Source organism: Peromyscus californicus, unplaced genomic scaffold, assembly GCF_007827085.1.
Source record: "Peromyscus californicus insignis strain IS unplaced genomic scaffold, ASM782708v3 Scaffold_3__1_contigs__length_106647218, whole genome shotgun sequence".
NCBI lineage: Eukaryota > Metazoa > Chordata > Mammalia > Rodentia > Cricetidae > Peromyscus > Peromyscus californicus.
In genome coordinates this window covers 33845277-33871611 of record NW_026294551.1, presented here as the reverse complement: position 1 = coordinate 33871611, position 26335 = coordinate 33845277, and the positions used below count along the sequence as shown (strand labels likewise).

Sequence of the window (26335 nt, the reverse complement as noted above, 5' to 3'; positions counted from 1 at the left end):
CTGCAAGAGGGCCTTTGTAAGGTGGCCTAGGAATTGAGATGGGTTTTCGTGCTTTTCCTGGATGACCCCCTTGGACTTTTTCATAACTTACCACCTTAAGGGTGGTCTTGTGGATACTGGCCAGGAGGCAAGTTATAAATCCATTCCTAGCTAGGATGCCTCCTGGGGTACTGTAATCCCATTCAGGGTCTTCGTCGGGGACTGCCACCGCCTGGCCCCAGACTTGCCTACACTCCTCCGGGAGAAGATTGTTGGCAAGAATCGTATAAACATCGTGGAAGGTGAGGTTGTACTGTTGGGTAATATATTGGATATACAGTTGGTTTTCATAGAGCAAGGTCTTACATGTGATATCGAGTACTGTGCTTTAATGCCACACACTCAGCCCTGACTGGGTGGGCAGCCTGTTGCTGAGGAGGGAGAAAGGGAAACATGAAAGAGAAGGGGCTACTGGCTGAGGCTGATAAGGGAAGGTTCACTAGTGTGATAGAAAATAGGGCAGGAATTATTTGGCTTGGGCTTCGTAGCTGGGAGTTGTTTCCTCCTTGGTTGGTTTATCCTAAAATGGCATCACACCACATGGTTCCTTTAAGATTACCTAAGTATAGATTTTTTACTATTAACCCCAGTGTTACAGATTTTTCAGACTGGTAACCTTACCCAACATGCTTACAGATCTTTGAGGCAAGATTTAGACCTAGCAAAAGCTTTAGAGAACAAAACCAAAAGCGCATGAGATGAGTAGCAGTAGTCCCCAGTGGGAATAGCCTGTCCCTTGATTTTGTTTTGCTCTCCTTTCTCTCACAAAACAGGTAGCTCGCCTGATGTGGGACAGAGACTTTGGAGGAAACCTTGTAAACAAGCATGCTTGGGTCTAGAGGAGGGGGAGCCACACCCTAACTCCAGAGTCAGCTTTCAGTTGAAGTGGGACAGCATAAAAGTGGTCCAATGCCCCTCATACCTAAAAGACCCCTGAATCCCGGAAAAACTGAATCCAGTGAGCTAACAAAGAAGGCTTTAAGGTAGGGATGTTTGAACCCTGGACACAGACAGAGGACACCACAGGAAGGAGCTGAGAGATGCACCAGCCAGGGAGGAGTGTGTGCAGGGTGTGGGCATGCTGCAGCTGGCCTACCCTTTGCTTTCTCCCCCTCCCTCTAGGTCTCCATCGCTCGTAACTCCCACTTAAAGGACAGGGCATTCACACAGTGTGTTGGGGCGGGGGACTAGACAAAAACAAACAGGGCTTGGAGAAGAGAAATAAGGACTGGGGAAATCTCTCTCCTATTTGCAAAGGTTCCGAATAATAATAGGATCTAAGGTGCCAGTAGGTGGCCCTTTGGATTGATTATCTAAGGGTATTGAAGCCAAATTTGATTGCAAAAACGAGTAAATTTAGTGCCCTTCAGGTCAGGTGTCAGGTAGAGAGGCTGGAAGTTTTCTAAGAGGCATCCCAAGGGGTAATGGGAGGGTATGGAGTGCTGAGTTCCCATGGATGAGAGAGGTGAGGGAAAAGGTCACTGCAGCCTGTAGTCACGGGCGTCCCCTGGACTCAGGGAGGACCGAACAAATGAGAAACAAGCCATTTAGAGGGTCGTCACCCAACTCAAAGGGGTCAAGTGTAGCAAGCTTAGCCTGGCTAAGCCAGTGGAGAGACTCGGGTGCCTGGTACCAGGGCTTCCACAGAGGCGAGAAGGAAAGAGAAAACTGAGCTCCAGGGCAGGGTCTCATCCAGAGGAAAGGACTGGAAAAAGGAGGCTTTTGTGGCTCCTTTCTGTGGGGAAGACGGGGGTGGGGGCGGGGAGCACAGAAAGGGATGCTTTAACCCAGCTGGGCCGAAGGAAACTGCCTGATTGCAGCTCCAAGGGTGGGGGAGTGTGGTCAGGTGAAGAGGGCCAGATGTAGCCTTAAAGACCGTGGCTGAGGGTAACTCCGCTTCCAAGAGTACTAGAGGGGTGCTGGACACTCAACGGTCACTTCCTCAGACTCAGGGAAACATTTACACCTACCAAAGGGAAAACTTGCCTATTTGGTGCTAGTGGATGGGGTGCGGAGCGAGCAGTGAGTCAGAAGGTGAGTCTATTGCAGGTGGACTGGAGATGGAGGATAGGGTCCCAGGGCAGCTTAGACCAGGATGGGAAATGCAGGCACTAGGAGAGCCTATCTGAGTCACAGCACCAAATGTAATAAGCATTGCAGCTCGGATGGGAAGGTATCCTGGCAGCTGGAAGCCAAGGAATACCACAAAGTCACACCGCACAACAAACCTCACCCAAGAGATTTATTGGGAGGGAAAATACCAGGAGGGTGGCTGCCTCTGCTCCAGCAAGAAACAGTAGCAAACTAAACAGGATAGAAGAGGGCTTATATAGAGCTTCTTGGGAAGGGGGTGGAACTTTTCAGGGTGGAGCTTTCCAGGGTGGAGATTGGTGGGATTTCATGTCCAGAGACTGGGCTTTTTGCTCTGCAGAATGGGGGCAGGGTCCTGAAGTTAGGGCAGTGAGAGTATTCTGTGGGTGGAACCTGGCAGTTAGAGGTCTTCAGGGGAGGGGCCTGGTCACTCGTGTGGCTCCAGGGGCTTATATAGGCCCTCTAAAACTGTGAGCCAAACTAAGCCTCTTCTCTCTTGATTGAATTCTGTCAGGTCTTTGCTCACCACCACCAGAAGAGTAACTGACACAGCCAGTCTGTGTGCTTCCCTGAGATGTGAGGTCCCAATTCGTGTGTGTGTGTGTGTGTGTGTGTGTGTGTGTGTGTGTGTGTGTGTGTGTAAGTTCTCCCTGGCTGGGAATAGAAGAAGACTTCATTCCCTGGAGGTTACCCACTCATTCTCCCCATGGGGATTGGCCCATGAATAGTTCACTGCAGGGATGCTTTGCTTCCTTGAAGCCATCAGGAGACTGTCTTGCTCCAGTTGCCTAATACAGCATTTTACAGAAGGCATATAATCCTGGGGAGCGTATGATACCTATCACCACTACCAAGTACTGTTAATAGTCACGGGATCTGCCCACACTCATGGAAACAAGGTCATACAGAGACAGAGATTGTTCATCAGAGTTCCCCCTGCAGATCCCCTACAGATCTATTGTCTAAGTCTGTCTCTTACTCTTCCACTTATGGACAAGTCGCTTGGCCTCTCCGCATCAGGCTGTTTATTGTAGGGTAGGGTTAAACCCTAGCGGATTCTTGGGAATATCAAATAAAATACCCCATTCTAAGAGTACAGCAGACTCCCACACTGTCAACACTCAGTAGATGCTGGCTGTGACCGGTTGTGACTAATAGTAATACTGACACCATGAGACTCTAGGTCTGTGTTGGAGATGAAGAAGCAAAGAAACGAGGCCAGCAAGATGGCTCAGCAGATAATGTCATTTTCCACCAAAGTTGATGACCTGGATTCAGTCTCTGAGACTCACATGTGGAAGGAGAGTACTGCCTCCTGTAAGTCAAGAGCCATGGTACACATCCCACCCACTCCCAAATAAAATAAAAATAAAATATTTTCAAAAGAAACAAAGGAGTAACCAAGATCACAGACACCCGTATTTGTAGATACCCTACTGTGGGGCGTTTACCCAACCACCCCCACAGTTCCCCAGAGTTTTCTTGAGTGCGAGCAGCAGGAAATATTAGATAGAAGGATTTATTGCGGAGAATCTTGCGGAGATAAACAGATAGAAAATAAAGGATAGCCTCGAGAGGGCCTGAAACCTATTCCAACGGGCCCCGACTGTCTCTGTCCCAGGGTTTTTATAGAGACGCCAAGGGGTGGAGCAAAAGACCTCCTCCCCCAGCACAGCCAAGTGCAGACCATCTCAGACACCTGCACTCAGGCCCGTGGTCCTAATCATCCTCTATGCGGACCTGCTGGGTAAAGCCACAAGGAACCTGAGAACGGACTCCCACACCCTACCAAACTCCCAGGGAGGTCAGCTCCAGCCTAGGCTGGGGCCTGGGACATCCTGGAACATAGGCAATACTGCCAGCTTTGCAGACCCTAGAATCTGTATGGTAATGAGCATGCTCGGAGAACAAGAGAGGGCTTCAGCAGGATGCTCTGGTCCTCTGCTGTGAGCCTCAGGACTGCTAGAGTGCCCATAGAGCCAGCGGCCTCTCTGGTTCCGGAGAAGAGGCCAAGCTAAGCATTTGCCCTACTTTGGCTTTGATTGATGCCTCCCCTCCAGGAAGCTCTCCACATTCGTTACCTACAACTCCAGCATTTGTTCACTCAGAAAAACAAGAGCCATTGTTCGATATCACCAGAATTCCTTGAATCACACAAGAATTTCTTTGTTTTGTTTTGTTTTGATTTTGGTTTTGGTTTTTTGAGACAGGGTTTCTCTGTATAGCTTTGGTGGTGCCTGTCCTGGATCTTGCTCGGTAGACCAGGCTGGCTCTGCCTCCCGAGTGCTGCCTGGCTCTGCCTCCCGAGTGCTGGGATTAAAGGCGTGCGCCACCGCCTGGCACAAGAAGAATTTTTAGTAGCAAGTAAAATATACGCACAACCCGCTGTCAGTGCATCAACTAACAATCACGTAACATCAAACAAGCAGCAACGACTCCCGGCAGCCAGGACACCAGCAATAGCTCGCAAAGTTTCACAGCGATCAGGAACACGTGACTCAAGGAGAGATGTGCTCTCTTAACCTGCCAGCGAGTTGCATCATGGGAACTCAGCTGTCTGGCTCATGAGTTGATGGGGCATTGCGCTCATGCAGCATTGTTTTGAAAGGGATCCTAGACACCAGGCCCAAGGTCAGCCACTCCACTCTCCTGTCCCCATGTTTGAAACACATACTAGACAATACATTTTTCTCACTTTGGGGGTATTTTGGAATCTTGGAGTTTATCTCTCAGGAAGATAAAAGTGTTTTTCTAATTATTTTCTTTTTTCTTTCTTTCTTTTTTTTTTTTTTTTTTTTTGGAAGAGCCACCCCACAACTGGAATTTGAGGGGCGGTTGTTTTTGAGGCTTACAGGCTTGGAAACACCCCCCCCCACACACACACACACAAATGCCCTCGCTCTACTTCAAAGGAGGAAATGATCCTTCAATAACGTCTGAGAGAATTGGACGGTGGTATTCATCAGCTCGTCCGGAGCCCGTAGGCAGCTCTATTGTGTGAAGGGCAAGGGTCTGCAGTCTACTTAGCTTTCCATTGGGGGAAATTTCCTTGTGAGGATTTTCTTTACAGCCTTAAAGCCCTGTGTTTATAAGGCCTGGAGCTGTATACCAAACAAGGCAGGACACAGCTGATAGCTGAAGCTTGCTTGTGTGTGTGTGTGTGTGTGTGTGTGTGTGTGTGTGTGTGTGTGCGTGTGCATGTGCATGCATGTGTTCATTCATGTGCATGTGTGTGCACGTGGAGGCTGGGGTCAACATCAGATATCTTCCTCCGTACTTCTCCTCCTAATCTTTTTGAGACAGGATCTCTCCCTGAATCCGAAGCTCATAAATTCAGCTAGGCCCCAGGGACCCTCCTGTCTCCATTCCCTCAGTGCTGGGGTTACAGGTGTGGTCATCACATTTGGCTCTCTACATGGGTGCTCTGGATCTTAACTCAGGTGCCTATGCTTGCATGGGAAGCCCTTGACTGACTGAACCATTTCCCAAGCCCCTCTTTTTATTTACTTATTTATTAGTTTATTATTTGAGATATTTGAGACAGGGTCTCCTGTGTAACCCAGGCGGGCCTCAAATTCTCAACCAAGTGTTAGGATCACAGGCCTGGGCCATCATGACTGGCCAACCTTTGTTTCTTTACAAATGCCAAGTGGCTTGGTTGTCTTACGTCTTTCCTGAGGTGACCCCTGTGAGGTGGCTTTTCACACAAGGGCCATCATGAGCCTGTCTAGCTCTGCAGCTTTGGTTTTTAAGTGCACATATACACTCGACTCTTTGCATGCCACCAGGTCATGAAAAAATCATGAAGAAACATTGGGGCTTGGGTTCGAGACTGGCATGATGAAAAGCTTTAACATATCCTCAGTCTTCTGCTTTTACAGAAGATGGTGGTTTAATTATAGAAAACAGATCATTCCTGTAGTCCTGCTGTCATTCCTCAGCATATAAGGATGAAATTAGTATATTTGGATATATAGTATATTGGATATAATTAGTATATTCATATATTTGGATCACATTGATTTTAAAAATTGCCGTTTGATGGCTCAGGAGGGTAAAAGCACGTGTTATGTAACCCTGACAGCCTGAGTCTGATCCCCAGGTTCCATTGCCTCCTAAAACTGACTCCTAAAAGTTATCTTCTGTCTGCTGTGGTGCACACACACCCCTCTGCATTCACAAATACACAGTAAATAAAAAGGAAATAAGTGGCTCTTTGAGTTGCTGAGTTGAGTTGTATTTTTTTCTTTTTATTAAGAGAATTTCTATTTGGTTTTACATACCAACCACTGATTCCCCTGTCCTCCCTCCTCCCACCCCTCAGCCTAACCCCCCCCCCCCACAACTCACCCTCCATTCCCACCTCCTCCAAGGCAGGGTCTCCTCTGGGGAGTCAGCAGAGCCTGGTACATTCAGTTGAAGCAGGTCCAGTCCCCTCCTCCCTGCACCAAGGCTAAGCAAAGTGTCTCAGCATAGGCACTAGGTTCCAAAAAGCCAGCTCATGCACCAAGGACAGGTCCCGGTTCCACTGCCTGGGGGCCTCCTAAACAGTTCAAGCTAAACAACTGTCTCACTTATTCAGAGGGCCTGGTGCAGTTCCATGGGGACTCCTCAGCTATTGGTCCACAGTTCACGTGTTTCCACTAGTTTGGCTAGTTGTCTCTGTACTTTTTCCAATCATGGTCTTGATATCTCTTGCTCATATGATCCCTCCTCTCTCTCATCTATTGGGCTCCTGGAGCTCCGCCTGGGGTTTGGCCGTGGATCTCTGCATCTGCTTCCATCAGTCACTGGATGAGGGTTCTGTTATGACAGTTAGGGTGTTTGGCCATCTGATCACCAGAGTAGGTCAGCTCAGGCACCCTCTCGACCTTTGCCAGTAGTCTATAGTGCAGTCATCTTTGTGTATTCCTCGGGACCTCTCTAGCACTCTGCTTCCTCCTATTCCCATGGTGTCTTCATTTATCGTGGTATCTCTTTCCTTGTTCTCCCACTCTGTTTCTGATCCAGCTAGGACCTCCTGCTCCCCTAAGCTTTCTTTCCCCCTACCCTTGCCCTCCATTACTCCCCATTACCCCCAGTTTGCTGATGTAGATCTCATCTATTTCTCCGTCTCGGGACGATCCCTGTGTCTTTCCTAGGGTCCTGTTTTCTAGGTAGCCTCCCTGGAGCTGTGGGTTGCAGTCTAGTCATCTTTGTTTTACATCTAGTATCCTCCTATGAGTTGTGAGTACATACCATGTTTGTCTTTCTGGGTTTGGGTTACCTCACTCAGGATGATATTTTCTAGTTCCATCCATTTGCCTGCAAACCTCATGATGTCATTGTTTTTCTCTGCTGAATAGTACTCCATTGTGTATATGTACCACATTTTCTTTATCCATTCTTCAGTTGAAGGGCATCTAGGTTGTTTCCAGGTTCTGGAAATTACAAATAATGCTGCTATGAACATAGTTGAGTATGTGTCCTTGTGGTATTATTGAGCATTCCTTGGGTATATGCCCAAGAGTGGTATAGCTGGGTCTTGAGGGAGATTGATTCCCAATTTTCTGAGAAAGCACCATACTGATTTCCAGAGTGGCTGTACAAGTTTGCACTCCCACCAACAGTGGAGGAGTGTTCCCTTTGCTCCACGTCCTCTGCAACATAGACTGTCATTAGTGTTTTTGATCATAGCCATTCTGACAGGTCTAAGGTGGTATCTCAGAGTCATTTTGATTTGCATTTCCCTGATGACTAAGGATGTTGAGCAATTCCTTAAATGTCTTTCAGCCATTTGAGCTTCTTCTGTTGAGAATTCTCTGTTTAGCTCTATAGCTCATTTTTTTAATTGGACTGTTAGGTATTTTGATGTCTAGTTTCTTGAGTTCTTTATATATTCTGGACATCAGATGTGGGGTTGGTGAAGATCTTTTCCCATTCTGTAGGCTGTCATTTTGTCTTGTTGACCGTGTCCTTTGCCCTACAAAAGCTTCTCAGTTTCAAGAGGTCCCGTTTATTATTAGTTGTATTTTTAAAAAGAGTATTAAATTAATTTTGGCTTGGGATGGGGGCAGGATTTCTAGCAACTTCTGAAATGGCTCCAAACTGTTTTGTACTATGTATTTATACACAGTGATGTTCTCATCATTTTCAATTATGAAATTGAAATAATGGTCAACTCTGAAAAAATCTCTGAAGGTACCCTCCACCTACAGTGTCAAACATCCAGGCAAAACTTAACTCGTTATGTCTAAATAAGCTAGCATTAGTAATCATATTTGTTTTCATCTTTAATAAATGGTAGAATATAAGTTTACCTAAGAATTGTTTTTTAAAATGAATTTCTTTATGGTTTATTACCAGTAAATCACCAGGGACTGCTCAGTTGCCACAGGGTTGCCCTAGGCATGCTAGGCAAATGCTCCATCACTGAAGTCTTTTATTTTATTTAGTTAGTTCTTTATTTGTTTTGAGACAAAGTCTCACTATGTAACCTCGGCTTGCCTGGAACTCACTATGTAAACTAGGCTGGCCTTGAACTCACAGAGATCCGCCTTCCTCTGCCTCCTGAGTGCTGGGATCAAAGGCTGTGCTACCAAACCCGACATTTTAGTTTTTTGAGACAGAGTCTCACTCTGTAGCCCAGGCTAGCCTGGAACTCATAGCATTCATTCTCCCTGCCTTGGCCTCCTGAGTACTAAGATCACAGACATAGCCCCCATACATAGCACTATGTGTTTAGTATTTATTTTGAGACTGAACCTCAATTGTTTAGGCTGGCCCTGAACTTGCTCTCTGTCCTAGGCAGGCCTTGACTTTGGTATCATCCTGCCTCCAAAGTGGCTGAGATTATAGGCCTACTCCACCAGGCCCTGCTTAGGGCTTTACTGTGTAGTGATAAAAATGTTTTGGAACTAGATTGACATGATGATTATATACAGCACTGTGAATGTTCTGAGTGACACTGAATTATTCTTTCTAACATGGTTATTCTACTGTCATGTGAGTGTGATGGTTAACGTTGTCAACATGACAGGATCTAGAATCTTCTAGAATCACCTAGAAGACAAGCCTCCAGGCATGTCTGTGAGGAATTAGCTAGGTTAGGTGGGAAGATCCACCTTAACTGTAGGTGGCACCATCCCATGGGCTGGAGTCCTGGTCTGAATAAAGAGGGAGACAAAGAGATGAACACCAGCATTCATCTGCCTCTGCTTCCTGACTGCAGACAGGACGGACCAGCTTCCCCAAGCTCTTGTGATTGTGAGTTCTCTGCCATGATGGAACACACCCTCAAACTATGAGACAGAGCAAGCCCTTCTGTAATGGTTAGTTCTGTCACATCAGCACAACTTAGAATCACCTGGAAGAGAGCCTCGTACACAAGCTTGGCCTCTGTCAGTCTGCACTGAGATTCAAAGGCTCAGCCCTTCCTCCTGGACTATGTCCTTTCTCACTCTCTCTTTCTTTATTTCTTCCTTTTTGTTTGTTTGTTTTTTGTTTTTTCAAGACAGGATTTCTCTGTGTAGCTCTGACTGTCCTGAAACTCGCTCTGTAGACTAGGCTGGCCTTAAACTCACAGAGATCTACCTGCCTTTGCCTCCCATGTGCTGGCATTAAAAGTGTGTGCCACTACCACCCAACTGGTTATAAATCTTTTTTTTTTTTAAGATTTATTTATTTATTGTGTATACACTATTCTGCCTGCATGTGTCCCTGCAGGCCAGAAGAGGGCACCAGATCTCATTACAAGTGGTTGTGAGCCACCATGTGGTTGCTGGGAATTGAACTCAGGACCTAAGAGCAGTCGGTGCTCTTAACCACTGAGCCATGTCTCCAGCTCTTAAACCTTTTTTTTTTTTTAAATGATTTAGTTTTAATTTTTATGTGCATTGGTGTTTTGTCTGCATGTATGTCTGTGTGGGGGTTTCACTCCCCTGGAAGTGGAGTTACAGACAGGTGTGAGCCGCCGTGTGGGTGCTGGGAATTGAACTGAGGTTCCCTAGAAGAGCAGTGATTTTACTGCTGAGCCATCTCTCCAGTCCCTGTCCTTGTTTCTTTCTAGGGTCTTTCTTGGTGTACTTGGTGTTCTCCAACAGGGTTAGAGCAGAGCTCCAGGGCTCCAGATGTTCTTGTCTCTGGAGTCTCTGTCCAGCTGCCACACTGAGCATGAGCAGCATGGGAGGGATCCAGTCACCTGTAGTGAACTCTTCACGGATGTCTGGAGTCCCCTCCCTGAGGTTTCCTGTGCTCCATACCTTGCATGCTTCTGCCACTGCAGTAGCCTGACTCTGATCTGTCACTTCTGGCAGATCCCTCTACCATTAGCATATCAAATGCACCAATATACAAAAATGCATTATCAGTAAATATGATTTAGATCGAGAATGCAAGGATGGTTCACTACTGAAAGATCAATTGATGTAATTCACACTATTAACAGAATGAAGGGGAACACATGTGACCACCTCAGCAGATGCATTCATTCATCCTCTCTGCTTCTGGACTGCATATGCAATGTGACCTGCTGCTTTGAGTTTCTGCCACATTGATTTCCCCAACGTGATGAACTGTCACCCTGAACTAATCCAGTTCAGGTGATTTGCTATGAGGCACCTTCTGACCTATGCAAAAATTCTGATCGATTTCCGTTGATGCTCTCACCCCAGGTGTGAGTTCACCCAAGGGTGGCAGTCTAGCGTTCCTCCCATCCAAAAGCAGCTTCTCCATCATGGAGGCATATGGTGATATTTTATTTGTACTGAAATGTGATTTTAATTGTATGTTAATAAATAAAGTTGCCCGGGGGTCAGAGCTATTAGAGCCATAGCAAGAGCGTGGCGGTGGTGGTACACACCTTTAATCCCAGCACTTGGTAGACAGAGCTAGGTAGATCTCTGTGTGTTCAAGGATACAGCCAGCATTGGAGACACACGCCTTTAATCTCAATCCCAACCATAGAAGACCTGGAAGTCTCTACAGACAGGCAGTGACGAGGCAGTCATGTGTTTGGGTTTACAACCAATGAGAAGGCAGAACAGAAAGACTATATAAAGACAAACACACAGGAAGTAGGTCTCTTTCGGAGAGGTCTCTTGGCTTAAGAGGCTAGCTGCAGGGTAAGGCTCTTAGCTCTGATCTCTTGGCTTTCTTCTTTGCATTGGTTCTGTGTTTCTTATTTAATAAGACGGTTGGGTACATCTACAGAGGCACAACTCCCAGAGTCATGAGTTGGAAGAGGTTCTAGCCCTGGTGTTCTCCTCCTTGCTTATCTCCCTCAGGTCGAGACTATCCAGAAAGCAATTGCAAAGTTTAGTTCTGCTGTCCTTATCTGTCCCTGCTCCTCTGGACACCTTCCAGAAGACAGGCTGGAAGCTATTGATGGCCAGCTTTGTAATTATAGAAGCCATGTTGTCTCCAGAAATTATCCAAGTGGAAGACACTATGTTGAATCTCAAGGAAGCCAAGAAGGAAAAAGACAAATGACCCAACCCAGGCAGTGAGAAGGTGGGAAAAGTGCTTGAGGAGATGGACAGACTGCAGAATAAAGCTCTCAACATATACTTGATTCTAGAATAACCACCACAGTGGGTCAGTTGCCTTCATTTGCTTTTCACAGGCCTCTGAGTTCCTCAAAGAGTCTGTTTACATTACATTTTGGGACTTAAAAATTTCTAGAAACAAAAATTCAAGTGTGGATGCACTGTTTTTAATAATAATTTTTATTTCTGTAAATAAAAATATGTCATCAATGTGAAACAAAAAATAATCATATGAATCATCTCTCTTGCCCTTACCTTTTTTTTCCCCCAAAAGACTTATTTATGTATGTGAGTGCTCTATCTGCATGTGTCCATGTGCTATGGGATGTTCTGTATGGCAAATGTGTTGCTGATTGGTCAATAAATAAAACACTGATTGGCCATTGGCTAGGCAGGATATATAAGCGGGACAAGGAGGAGAATAAAGCTGGGAAGTGGAAGGCTGAGTCAGAGAGACACTGCCAGCCGCCACGATGAGAAACAGCATGTGGAGATGCCGGTAAGCCACGAGCCACATAGCAAGGTATAGATTTATAGAAATGGATTAATTTAAGCTGTAAGAACAGTTAGCAAGAAGCCTGCCATGGCCATACAGTTTGTAAGCAATATAAGTCTCTGTGTTTACTTGGTCAGGTCTGAGTGGCTGTGGGACTGGCAGGTGAGAGAGATTTGTCCTGACTGTGGGCAGGAAAACTCTAGCTACACTTGCAGGCCAGAAGAGGGCATCAGATCCCACTATAGATGGTTGTGAGCCACCATGTGGGTGCTGGGAATTGAACTAAAGACCTCTGGAAGAGCAGCCAGTGCTCTTAACCACTGCCTACCTTTATTTTTTGAGTCAGGGTTTCTCTGTGTAGCTCTGGCTGTTGTAGAACTATGTAGACCAGGCTGGTCTCGAACTCAGAGATCCTCCTGCCTCTGCCTCCCAAGTGCTGGGATTAAAGGTGTGCACCACCAGTGCTTGGCTGAGACAGGGTTTCGTTCTTTTTTTTTTTTAAGATTTATTTTATTTATTATGTATACAGTGTTCTGTCTGCATGTATCCTTTCAGGCCAGGAGAGGGAGCCAGATCTCATTACAGATGGTTGTGAGCCACCATGTGGTTGCTGGGAATTGAACTCAGGACCTCTGGAAGAATAGTCAGTGCTCTGAGCCATTCTCCAGCCCGAGAGACAGGGTTTCTAACTGATTCTGAAGCTAGGCTGGCCAGCCTGTGAGCTTTGGGGAATCTCCCATCTTTTCCTCTCCTCCAACCCAATTCCTGGGATTCTAAGCACCCTCGACTGTGTTCAGCTTTTTATGAGTTCTGAAGATCTGAACTCAGGTCCCCACACTTGTGTGGCAAACTCTTTACTGAGTCCATCTCCCTGGGCCTACAAATTCTTCACAAATCTCTTCCCCATTGTTCTGGAGGTGCTGGCCAATACAAGAAGATAAAGAAAGAAAAAGATTGCAAATGAGAATAAAGCTGCCTTTATTTGTAAATAACATGACTTAATACCCAGAAAATCCAAAGGAATCCATAAAAATCATACCAGAACTAATAAAAGAAATTACAAGATAAAGTAAGTGGACAAAAATTGTAAACTGAACCTGGTAGAGCATGCCCCTAATCCCAGAACGGAAGAGACTTTGAGGCCAATCTGAGCTACACATGTTTCAGGCCAGCCTGAGCTGCACAGCAAAACCCAACAAACAAACAAAGATTAATTATATTGCCTAACAATAACTGGAAAATAAAATGTGAAAAATAAAATGTAATAAATGGTATTTATAAAAACAACAAAATACTTAAATATTTTGGAGAAAATTTTAATAAAACCAAGACATTACTGAGAAGAATTTGAAATGATCTAAATAAATGGTAAGATTCATGTCCATTGATTGGAAGACTCCATATTGCTATGAGCTCAATTCTCCCACAAATTGTAATCCTAACAAAATCTTAGTAAGGGGTGTGTGTGTATGTGTGTGTGTGTGTGTGTGTGTGTGTGTGTGTGTGTGTAGTATATGTGTGTGTATTGCATGCATGGAGGCCAGAGGAGGATGTCGGGTACCCACTCTACCACTCTCTACCTTAGTCACCTGAGATGAGATCTCTCACTGAGCCTGGAGCTAGGCTGGTCATAGGCAAACCCCAGAGACCTTCCTCTCACTGGGTTACAGGAGCATGGGGCCACCTCCAACTTTTTATGTGAATACTGGGATCTTCATGCTTGTTCAGCAATTGCTCTTACCCATGAAGTCATTTTTCTCAGCATCCTGAGCAAGCTTTGGATGTTGTTTTTATAGAAACTGACAAGCTGACTCTAAAACTTAAGTGAACATTGAAATGACCTAGAACAGTCATAGTAAGAGCAGACTTGGAAGATCTGTGTTGTTGGGCTCAAGTCTTGCAACAGCGTTAACACAAAGACGGACAGAAGTCAATCAAACGGAACCTGTAGAATAGGTAGGAACATATACAACCACGACTGATTTAGACACCACTTCAAAGGCAATTTAATTGAGAAAAAAATAATGAACCTTGGCCCATACTCTATGGTATACCTAAAAGGTAACTCAAATGGAGCCTAGGCCTTTATATGAAAACTAAAACTATAAAGCTTCTAGAATAAAACAGGCACAAATGATATTGGAATCTGAGGAGATTTCTTAACACAAAAGACACTGATGGGAAAAGAGAAAAACAAACTGCGCCTCATGAAAATTTAAAACTTCTGGTTTCCACAATGCATGATTAAGACACCGAGAAGACAAACCACAGACATTCAGTACCTATATCTGACAAATGATTCATGCTATACTGTATAAAAACTTCTAAAACCTGGAAAAATAAACAGAACATGGTAGCTCACATCTGTAATCCCAACAGGAAGGAGACTGGGATAGGAAGAGTGAATTCAAGATCACCCCAGGACCTAATCTGTAATCCTCGGTCAGTTTGAGCTACAGAGTAGACTCTGTCTCAAAAAAAAAAAAAAAAATCAAGAACTGGACATGTAACCTCATGATAGAGAGTACATGCCCAGCATATGTAAGGCTGGGAGTTTGGTACCCAGAGAAAGGAAAACAGGACCAGTGAAACAATAATGTTAAATATATACTCATTATATCCCAGTGCTCACTAATTTTTGTGTCAACTTGCCACAAGCTAGAGTCATTTTGGAAGAGGGAACCTCAACTGAGAAAATGCCCCCACCAGACTGGCCTATAGGCAAGTCTATGCTGTATTTTCTTGATTGATGGTTGATATGAAAGGGCCCAGCTCACTGTGGGCCATGACACCCCTGGGCTGGTGGTCCTGAATGCTATAAGAAAACCGACTAAGCAAGCGATGAGGAGCAAGCCAGTGAGAAGCACTCCTTCATGCCCTCTACATCTGCTCCTGCCTCTAGGTCCCTCCCTGCCCTGTTTGCTGAGTGAAGTGTGACCTGAGAGTTGTAAGCTGATAAACCCTTTCCTCCTCAAGTTGCTTATGGTCATAGCGTTTTATCACAGCAACAGAAACCCTAACTAAGACAATACCCTAGCAATTCAATTCCCAGGTCACATCCAAGAGAATTAATACACATGTATATGCACAAAAGTCTTGTATAAACATCCAATGCACCAAATCTGAAATAGCCCAAATATCCATCCATGAAAAGTACACAAACCCTGGTTTATAAACAGAGTGGAATATTCTACCTGTGGGCTGTGACACCCTGGGGGTCGAATGACTCTCTCACAGGGGTCGCATATCAGATATCTGCATATCAGATATTTACTTTGCAATTCATAACAGTAGCACAAGTACAGTTATGAGGTAGCAACAAAAAAATAATTTTATGATTGGGGGGTCACAGCAACATGCACTAAAGGGTCGCAGCCTTAGGAAGGTTGAGAATCACTGCTCTACAGTCACTGTGTTGGTCTGCTCAGGTGGCCATATGAGATACCACAGTTGCCAAGGCTGGGAAGTGCCAAGGCTGGGAAGTGCCAAGGCTAGGAAGTGCCAAGGCTGGAAGTGCAGGATCAAGGATCAACATTATAGGAATGAGCAAGCTCTCTGGCATATCTTCTTAACAGAATACTGCCTCTATTAGATGAGGACCCTACCCATGTGACCCAGGTGTGCTTCCCAGCACCCACATGATGGCTCACAACCATCCTTAACTCCAGGTCCAGGGGATCCAACAGACTCTTCTGACCTCTGAGGCCACCAGGCACACACATGATGCTCACACATACATGCAGGCAAAACACTCTTACACACAAAATAAAACAGATCTTTAGAAAATTTTAAAGTGACAAATAGAGGGGGTAAAAGGGCTGGAGAGATGGCTCGGTGGTTAAGAGCATGGGCTGCTCTTCCAGGGGACCTGGGTTTGATTCCCAGCACCCACAAGGTGGCTCACAACCATCTGTCACTCCAGTCCATCTGAATGGCCTCCATGGGTACTGCACACACATGTAGACATAGATACAGGCAGAATACCCATACACCTAAAAGAAAAATGAAAAAAAAAATAGAAAAAAATGGATCTGTGGTGTTAGCTGTCAGAAGAGTGGTTGTAACCACATGGTATGGAGTGGAGGGAGGGAGCAGGAGAGAAACTGTTAGTGAAGAAAACACTCTTGCCTTGATCAGGGTGGTGATACAGGTGAATACATCTGTCAACATACGTAGAGACTTATCCTCAGAATTGGTGCACCTACAGCATATAGATTACAGTTTAACAAAGTATCTCAACTCATGTGAGCACACTGCTTTCCTTTTATTAGCATATAGGCATGAACGTATCATAACACAGCCAACTATTTCCCCACTGATGACCATTTAGAGTCCTTACTTCCAAACGTTTGCTATTACAAGCAATGCCACTGTGACCACTCTTGAAGGATACCTTGCCAAGTTGGATTGTTACAGCTTTGTCGCTGTAAAGATGTGGGAGATGGCTCAGTTAATAAAGTGCTTGCCTCACAAGCATGAGGACCTGAGTTCAAACCCCAGAGCACACATGAAAAGCTGGACCTGGTGCATTGAACCTGCAATCCAGGGCTGGGAAGGAAGAGACAGGTCCTCTGGGATTACCTGGCCAGTTAGTCTAGCCTGAGTGGTGAGTTCCAGCCAGTGAGAGACCTTGTCTCCATGGAGGTGGACAGTGTTCCTGAAGATGATGTTCAAAGGTGTCCCCTGGCCTCCCCATACTCGTGTGAACACACACACACACACACACACACACACACACACACACACACACACACACGCACGCACGCACGCACGCACATACACACCAATGTGAGGTCCAGAAGCAAGAAAAAAACTTACTTAGGCCTACTACAGCTGTATTGGGGGCAGGCCACGAGATTTATAGCCTAACCCCACTTCCTATTTGCTCCCTACTCCCTGACTAGGAGCACGTGACCATCTGCCTCCTAATCCAGCCACCCTGCCTTCCCCGCCATGATGGATTGAATCCTTCCTTAAACTGTGAGCCAGGATGAAGCCTTCCTCCTTCAAGGTTCTTCTTGTGGGTGTCTAGGGACACCAGTGAGGAAAGTGACAAACACACCTGCATATCCCATGTCCCATCCTGTGCATACACTCTTTACTACTTACAGAATCCCAGCACTCTGCAAGCTGAGGCAGGAGGATGACAAGTTCAAGGCTGTTGAAAACAAACAACAATAACCTCCGGCAAACAAAAAGCTCATATCTACCAATAAGAGAACAGAATGCCAGCCTTTACTGTGATAAGAGTTGTATGAATTTGTCTTTCTCTTTGGCCTGTATGTGTGTTTATTTTATTTTATTTATTTATTTATCTATTTTTGGTTTTTCGAGGCAGGGTTTCTCTGTGTAGCTTTGCGCCTTTCCTGGAACTCACTTGGTAGTCCAGGCTGGCCTCGAACTCACAGAGATCCACCTGGCTCTGCCTCCTAAGTGCCGGGATTAAAGGCGTGCGCCACCACCGCCCGGCTGTGTTTATTTTTAGAATACCTTGCTGAGCTGTACTGGAGATGAGGTGGGGTGGGGAGAATGACTTAGGACTTGATGGACAGCATTAAGCCCCTACTGGCCTTCTCATTTTGAGCGGAATCATGGCAGCACCTTCAAAGTCATCCTGGTGGCTGGAACCACCGCTCAGTGATGACAGAGCAGGTAACAGACACAGCACAGATACATTGGACAAAGGGGTGATTCAGGTCCTGGATAGGACATAGCAGAATGACATGAGCTTTCATCACCCAATTAGCTCATAAGTTAAAATGTATTGAGGTATATACTTCTAGAATTTTCTGCTCAAGTAGCTGAAAACATGGACACTGAGGCTGCTGATGAGGCTGCCTTTTTTTTAAATTTTTTTTTTGTTTTAATTTTTTTTTGAGGCTGCCTTTTTTATAGATTAAAAAATTGAGACTTAGACTACTATTTCAATATAAACAAGCTATAACCCAGGTACTTGATACAAAAGGCCTTCCTCTTTTTAAAAAATTGTTTGTTGGGCTGGAGAGATAGCTCAGAGGTTAAGAGCACTGGCTACTGTTCCAGAGGTCCTGAGTTCAATTCCCAGCAACCACATGGTGGTTCACAACATCTGTAATGAGATCTGGAGCCCTCTTCTGGCATGCAGGAAGAAGAGTGTATACATAATAAATAAATAAATCTTAAAAAAAAAATGTTTGTTATTTTTGGTGGGGGAGGGTGTATCCATGCCATGGTGCACATGTAAAGGTCAGCTGACAACTTTGTGACCCTTTCAGCATGGATCAAATCGTGAGATCGTGTGATCATGAGACCTGGGTGGCAAACGCCTCCATCAGCCGAACTATTTAACCAGCTTAAAAGGCATTTTTACATTTTTATTTATTTCTGTTTTTGAGACAGAGTCTCACTGTGTAGCCCTAGCTGGTATGGAATTTGTTATGTAGAACAGGTTGGCTTTGAACTCACATAGATGCACCTGCCTCTACCTCCCAGTGCTGGGATTAAAGGCGAGCATCACCTGGCCATGCTCCAAACAGCCCTACTACCATGTTACAAGTTCTCTAAAGGATAATACTGCCAGGTGTGACCTGAGTCCTCAGTTACTTGTGCACAAAGGAAAAGAACCAGAGCTTGGGGCACGTCTCGGTGGTAGCATGTTTACCTAGCACGGGCAAGGCCCGGAGTTCCAACTCCAGCAAGAAACAGAAGAGGCATCAGTTGGGTAGTTGTGGTGGCTGCATGGCCGAATCAGTGGCCCCGATGTACACACATGGATACTTAGCGCCTCTTACTCTCACAGTGAAACCCAGCTAGGGTGGGGATGGGGTCTCTGGTGCTTAATACAACACTCCAGACAGCAAGCATCTCATCGTAAACAAAGACACAGGCGGGCTCCCAGGCGGGCGTCATACACACAGTCCTGGAACACCAGAGGCCTTGAACTTCTGCTTGGGTCTCTATACTGCCTTGTCTTCACTGGAAGGAGACCCTACACATAGGGGGAAAGGCTTTGACTTTGGAATGGGCTGATGATGCCGATTTTCTTAATTACACACAGCTTTGGTTGTTCCAACAGTTTAACGCCTCTGGTATTTGGGGGGGGGGCGTTGTTTTTTGTTTTGTTTGGTTGGCTTCTGTTTTTGTTTGTTTGCTTACTTGCTTGCTTTCTTGCTTGCTTTTGTAGCTAGGTGCTACACGTAACCCAAGCGGGCCTTGAACTCATGATCCTTCTGCCTTTACCGGAATGCACAACTACACCCAGCTAAATCCTCATCCTCCTTTTATGGCTGCTATTCTTGGTTTTCTGTGGTGCTAGGGATCAAACCCAGGGCCTTCCACATGCTAAGCAGGCATTCTGAGCTAACCCCATGGTCCCTCTGTTCCTTGATTCGTCAGTCCTACACCGACACTCAAGCCCAGCCTTGGACCGCTATCTAAACTTCCTTCCCCAAGCGTCTTAACTTCTCCCCTCCCCTCGTACTTAGATCAGCTCCCATGTTCACAGGCTCACTGCCTTGCTCCGGGAAAGTCCCTTTCAGCATCCCTACCCACCTCTCAGCAGAGATGAAGCTGGCTGGGACGAGGGCACAGGATGCACCGAAATCCTGTTGACCCAGCTAGGTAACATCACCCTGCTTTTTCTCCTGGCTAAATCCCCAGCAAACACACACACACACACACACACACACACACACACACACACACACACACACACACACCACAGTCCTCACTGCATCTCTAAAAGCCCTCTCTCATTTTGTACTTACATTTTCAGAGCCTCCCTCATTAAAGGCAATTTCGCTTTCTGTTTTTATGGTAATTCTTAAACTCTTAAGTGAAACTTGTTTGAAATGGCTGTCGCTCTGTTATTACAGAAACAATGTAACGAAAATACATTTTCCTGGAAGACTCTGATGTCACAACCGGGAGAGAGAAATTGTTCTTGAACTTAAATATTTGAACTTGAAAAGTGTCAAGACAAAGAGATGAGAAAAGAAATCAGGAGCCGACAAATGAGGGACATTAGAGAGGATCAAATTTCTTGGCTAACCTACGGGAGTTTGTGAAGAAGGAAAACAAAAAGGCAGAGAAAATGGTCAAAGGGAAACACGAGACACTTTCAAAACAGCCAAGGACGCCGCAGACCCCTGACTGAAAAATCTCAGAAAACCGAAGGAACTGAGACCACACCTAGGAATGGCCCTGGGAGCTAACAGGTAGCCCAGGATACCGAGTGCACCAGGACAGCTTCCGTGGGAGGCCGGGCTCCTTAGCATTAAACAAGACCACAGTGGTGGCTCCTCCTTAGTCAAGTGTTACGACCATGTTGTGCCGCATATGAGACCCCATAGGCCATCAAAACAACGAAGGAATAAAGCAGGCACAGGGCAGGCCTGCAGTCCAAGCCACGGTGGGGATCAAGGCACCGGGTTTGAGGTCAGTTTGGGTAATCGAAACAGCTAAAAAGGGCAGAGGGGCTGAGTTCAGTGGTAGGACCTCTTGCCTGGCACGTGCAAGACCCAGAGTTTGATTCCCAGTCGCTCCCCCAAATAAAGTTTGGCTGAGAGGGCCAGGGAGGTAGCTCAGTAGTAGATAAGTTGTCTAGTGTTGGCAAGGACCTGAGTTCAATCCCCAATGCTGTTTAAAAAAAAAAAAAATTCTTTAAAGAAGGAAGGATAAAAAGAAGGAAGGAAGGAAGGAGAGGAACAAAGCCAAATGTAATGGCTCATGGCCATTAGCTCTGTGCTTGGAACTCTGAGCTCTGAGGCCAGCCTGGGCTACAGGGTTGTGGTGGGGGTGGAGGTGTTTCAACAGAAAAATCATCGCAGAAGGCAGTAGATTCATGCCTTCCACGCTCTAAGGGCATTTGACTTGTTACTCCCTAGGTCTCAGTGCCTCTGTCAACCATCAATCCAGTGAAAATGTAGACTAGATTCCCAATCATAAAACATTCAGGGATATCGACTGTGCACACCTTTATGTAAAACCTTATTTGATGATAGGCTCTGGCAAAATAAGAAGGAAGAAACCAGGAATGGCCGCCAAAATCTCAGAAACCGACGGGACCCAGGAGAGCAGAGAAGGGAAGTGTATGAGTTACTTTGCTGTTGCTGTGATAAAATGCCGTTGACCAAGAGCAGCTTACAGAGGAAGAGGGTTTGTTTTAGCTTATGACTCCAGAGGGACAGCCCGCGATCGTGGGGAGAGACACCACAGCCAGCTGCTGCAACAGGAAGCCAAGAGATCCCATCTTCAACCGCCAGCGCCAAGCAGTGTGATGAGGCTGTACCCTCACAAAGCCTGCGCCCTCACACACACACACACACACACACACACACACACACACACACACACACACACACACACGGCTCCTTTAGCAAGGCTGCACCACCTTCCCAACCAGCACCACCAACTGGGAACCGATTATTCAAATGTCTGAGCCTATGGGAGACATCGCTCATTCACATCACCGCAGGAGGTCCCCGGATGATGGCCGTCTATATTGAAGAATGGAAAGTTATAGAACTTGGGGCTCAGCGGGGAGGCAAAAATCAATAGAATTTCAACTGGGATGGAAAGTTAGGGGAAATTGAAAATACGATGAAGTCAAATAGTGAAAACATAAATGAAAGAAAGAAAAGTGTCTAGACATGGTGGTGTAGGGCTGTAGCCCCGTATTTGGGATGTAAAGGTAAGAGGATTAGGAGTTCAAGGTCATCTTTGGCTACATATTGCATTCAAAGCCAACATAGGCGATAAGAAACTGGGTCTCAAAAAAACTTTAAATAAATAATAAATGTTTCAAATTCCACATCAAAAAAGTGTCATAAAGCGAGAATCCACGGGAGTCTGCTTAAGGAGTATTAGGAGATTTATTAGGATATAATTTGAGGAAATACACTCACGAATACAGAACCGAGTACAGCTGAAGTCATCCTCTGTTCTGACCAGAGTGAATCCACCTGGCGGTCCGCTCATGCCAGGAACCAGGAACCAAGGAGAAGGGGACTCGTGACCCCTCTCCCTTTCCTTTAAATAGGTGACTTCACTTAACGACAGCAAGAAGCACCGCCTCCTTCGGACATACAGCCCAAGGTCATGGGCAGAGTGAATACCACTACAGTATCACAAGAAAGCAGACATTAGTGGCCATCCAGGTGGCTCAGCGGATAGAGGTGCTTGTAGGTAAACCTGGAAACCTTCCAAAGGTGGAAAGAGAAAACTGACCCCTCAAAGCTGTCCTCTGACCTCCACGGGCATGCTCTGGCATGCACGCCCATACATACTCATTGTGCACACAGAATAACAGTAAATAATTTTAAAATAAAAGTAAGTATAAATGAGATAGAACGATGCTCGTGGTCTCATTATTGGAGACCCTGTTTATTGATCTTAGACTCAACAACCTATAATACAAGCAGGGAAGACCTGAGAGATAGCTCAGTGGGAAAAGGCCCTTGCTGTGCAAGACCGGCAACCTGAGTTCGATCCCTGGGACCCGCTGTGGAAGGAGAGAACCAACTCCTACAAGTTGTCCTCTGACCTCCACGTGTGTGCTGCCCCACCACCACACCCCTCATCCACACAGTAAAAAACAGCCTGGCCGGGCAGTGGTGGCGCACGCCTTTAATCCCAGTACTCGGGAGGCAGAGGCAGGCAGATCTCTGTGAGTTCGAGGCCAGCCTGGGCTACCAAGTGAATTCCAGGAAAAGGCACAAAGCTACACAGAGAAACCCTGTCTCAAAAAAACCAAAAAAAAAAAAAAAAAAAAAAAAAAAAAAAAAAAAAAAAACAGCCTGAAAGGCGTGGTTGGAGTTATAAAACAAAATGAGAGTGCTTTCAGTCAAGACGATGGGAAAGTAGACAGTGTGGCTGCACAAAGTCTCGAAGGCTCAAGTCTCTTACGTCAAATGGCCTCGTAACTGCATGTAACCTGTGCCCATCCTGTACACTAGACTTCCCCTTCATTACACACAGCATCTAATGCAATGTTGTCATTAGACTATATTGTTTATGGAATGTTGGCGGGAGAGGGTGTGTGCGCATAGATAACATGGCTACAGTTTCTTTCCTGTCTACTTTCAATTCTACAGAGAAATAGATGGATACTTGTTGTTGGCTGTGTAACACAGAAACCTGAAGAGAAGGAAGTGGGGAGAGCGGGGAGGCTGAGGCAGTTGCTGCCTATTCTATTGCGGCTCTAGTGAGCCTTCGTGGAAGGAGCTAGTGGATGGACCAGAAGTGTGAGCATGTTTCTAAAAGTGATAGCTGTAGCTGAGAGAGCAATGTGACTACATCAGGGAAATGAGCGAGAAGAGGGCATGAGTGAGCAAAGTTCTCCAATGTAGCAGAAAGTGTGTGTATAGATTTAAGATGTAAAATAAAGAAATGGTGGCATTTACTTAGGGATCGGAACTTCAGGAACCGCAGCTCAGAAGGTGAGCAGCAGCTGCTCTGGGGATTGAGCTGGAAGAAAAGACTTTCACTGACATAAATATACCCAGGGCTGAGGATAGCTCAATAGGTAAAGCGTGTGCTGTGCAAGCCTGCTGACCTGAGGGTAGATCCCCCAGAACCCACATAAAAGCCAGGCCCCGTAGTGGCACGCCCCGGTAATCCCAGCACCACTACCGGGAGATGGGAGGTGGAGACAAGGGCATCTCCTGAAGCTCCGGGGCCAGCTAGCCTGGTGCAAGCAGCCGTGAAGAGAGCCAGTCTCCAGCAAAGTAGAAGGTGAGGACCAACCCCTAAGGCTGTCTTCCGATACCCACACACACATCTACACGCACATATCACGTACACACATACCCATGCAAAATTCAACAGAAAGCAGTTACATGTCCTATGCTCTGTTGATATGTGACCAATAAAATAGAGATGTATCAATCTGTGTCAGATTGGGAACCACCCTGCTTCTACTACGGTGATACCAGGAGGAGCCTTGGCATACCAGTGCTGACACCTGAGTGGGAGATGGAACGGAGACGAGCTGGCAGGGACAGCCTTGGCAGCAGCGTAGGGATCTGCAGGGCTAGCCCTTGTGCCTTCCTGTGGTGACTCTTCTTAGCCCTCCAGCTAAGCCAGAATTCAAATGCAGGCAGTCTGCACACAATTCCACACCACAATGAATTCTTTTTTTTAAGCATATTCTTTTTTGTTTTTCAAGACCGAGTTTCTCTGTGTAGCCCTGGCTGTCCTAAAACTCTCTTTGTAGACCAGGCCGGCTGCAAACTCACAAAGATCCATCTATTTCTGCCTCCCAAGTGCTGGGATAAAAGGCGTGCACCACCACACCCAGCTCTAAAAAGCATATTCTTATTAATACTAAATATTGATGGCTTTAAAGAAATGTGTTTAAATTACCTCTAAGCCATTCCGTGCTGCTGTTCAATAATCACTTTTCTATTATTGTTGTCTTTTCTAGGCTTTGTCTATGTGACACCCAATTTTACTTAGGTCTGATCCTTGTACAGGTTTGGAAGCATTCTTACCTGCCACAAATGGTGTTGCTTGCCTCATAATTATCTGTTTTAATGGCTGCATAATATGCGGGATCATTTTTAATTAATCACAGTACCCTGTGTTAATGGTTCGTTATAATGTCAAGTATTTATTTATTTTTTTATCACCATTATGAGGCTGTTCCATTTACATAATGCTTTGTCAACAACCTGACACCTTCACAGTATGTAACAGGGACAGACATAAGCACCTTTACCTTGAAAATGGGGAAACTGAGGACCGGAGAAATCAAGCATCAGATAGACAGCAAGGCTGGAGGCAGCATGGGCATGGTCTTCAAGGGCTCTGGTCTCTATGCCTACTTCTCTGGTTCTGAGCATCCCTTGGCACATTCATGGCACCTGGTCTCTTCTATTTTACAGATGGAGATGCCAAGGTCCAGAGCGAGAAGATAACTTGCCCAGTGTTACATGGAGTCAAACTGACTCAGAAGCCCGATCTCTTCCTGCTAATCACCATGGCCACTAAACTCAGAGGGAATCTCCCTTAAGGCTAGCTACCCTGGATGTCACTTTCCGGCTCTTGTCCTCTTCTACCTGTTCCTACACACGTTCTGGTGAGGTTTGGCTGCCAGCTCTGCACTTGGTTTCTGACATATACTTTGTGGAAACTCACGGCCCCACAGAGGACACAGCTTTTTGATGAGTCCGTGGGTGAGTTTTGATACTTTCCTTTTGTTTGGGCTAATGCAATCCAGACTGGCCTTGGGCTTACTGTGTAGTCCTGCTGGCCTTGAACTTGATCCTCCTGTCTCCATCTCCCAAAGCGCTGGGATTACAGTGTGCACCCTCACGACCAGTTTATGCGGTGCTGGGGATTGAACCCAGGGCCTTGTGAATGCTAGGCAGATAGTCTGTCAACTGGGCTACATCCTTAGTACTTCCTCCTTGCTTTTTTATTTCACTTTTTCTGTGATAAAATACACACAGTGTAAAATTCACTTTGTGAGTGTACAGTCACGGGCTGTTGCGTGCGTTCACTGAGGGAGGCCTAGCCATCAGCATCCTCTAGCTCCACAACTTCCTGCATTTGTACAACAACTGCTCCATTTGCAAGTCCGTATCTGTTAAACCCTGACCCCTCATTTATCCATCTCTCCTCATGGGGTTGGGGGGGTGTGGGTGTGTGTGTGGGGGGGTGCCTCAGCCATCACGCTAATTCTTGACTCTATGAATTTGACTAAGGAACTCATGTAAATGGAATCATGTAATATTTATCTTTTGTCTCTGGCTTATTTCACTCAATGCTAAATCCTCAAGATTAGTTATCTATGTTAGCAAATACCAGAATTTTCACTAGTAGGGGTGTATGGGGGGGGGGGGGCGGGGAGCTGTCCAACAAGCCCCAGGCACCAACACTGGAATTAGAAGTATATGCCACCACACCTAGTTTTTTTATTTTTAACATGAATTCTGGGACTTGAACTCAGGTCCCTGGCCTGCAAGGCACACATTTTACTGGCTGAGTTATCTCTACAGCCCTTAAATTTTATTTTTTTAAAAACAAACTTTTAAGATTTATTTGTTATGTGTTTGAGTGTTTACCTTCATGTATATCTGTGCACCACATGTGTGCCTGGTCCCAGCTGAGTTCAAAGAGGGCGTCAGATCCCCTGGAACTGAGTTACAGATGGTTGTGAACTACTATGCAGGTTCTCTGCAAAAACAAGCGCTCTTGACCACTA

General features: G+C 45.8%; 1 long non-coding RNA gene across 3 annotated transcripts in view; it reads left to right on the top strand.

Annotated features, from left to right (window-relative positions):
- The window catches only part of LOC128122303 (uncharacterized), an 84614-nt gene extending 58882 nt beyond the window's left edge, over positions 1-25732 (top strand). For all 3 annotated transcript variants that reach the window (XR_008222397.1, XR_008222398.1, XR_008222394.1), the window contains one exon: positions 25014-25732. This is a non-coding gene — a long non-coding RNA (uncharacterized LOC128122303). The remainder of the gene's footprint in view (positions 1-25013) is intronic.
- The last annotated feature ends 603 nt before the right edge of the window (positions 25733-26335 follow it).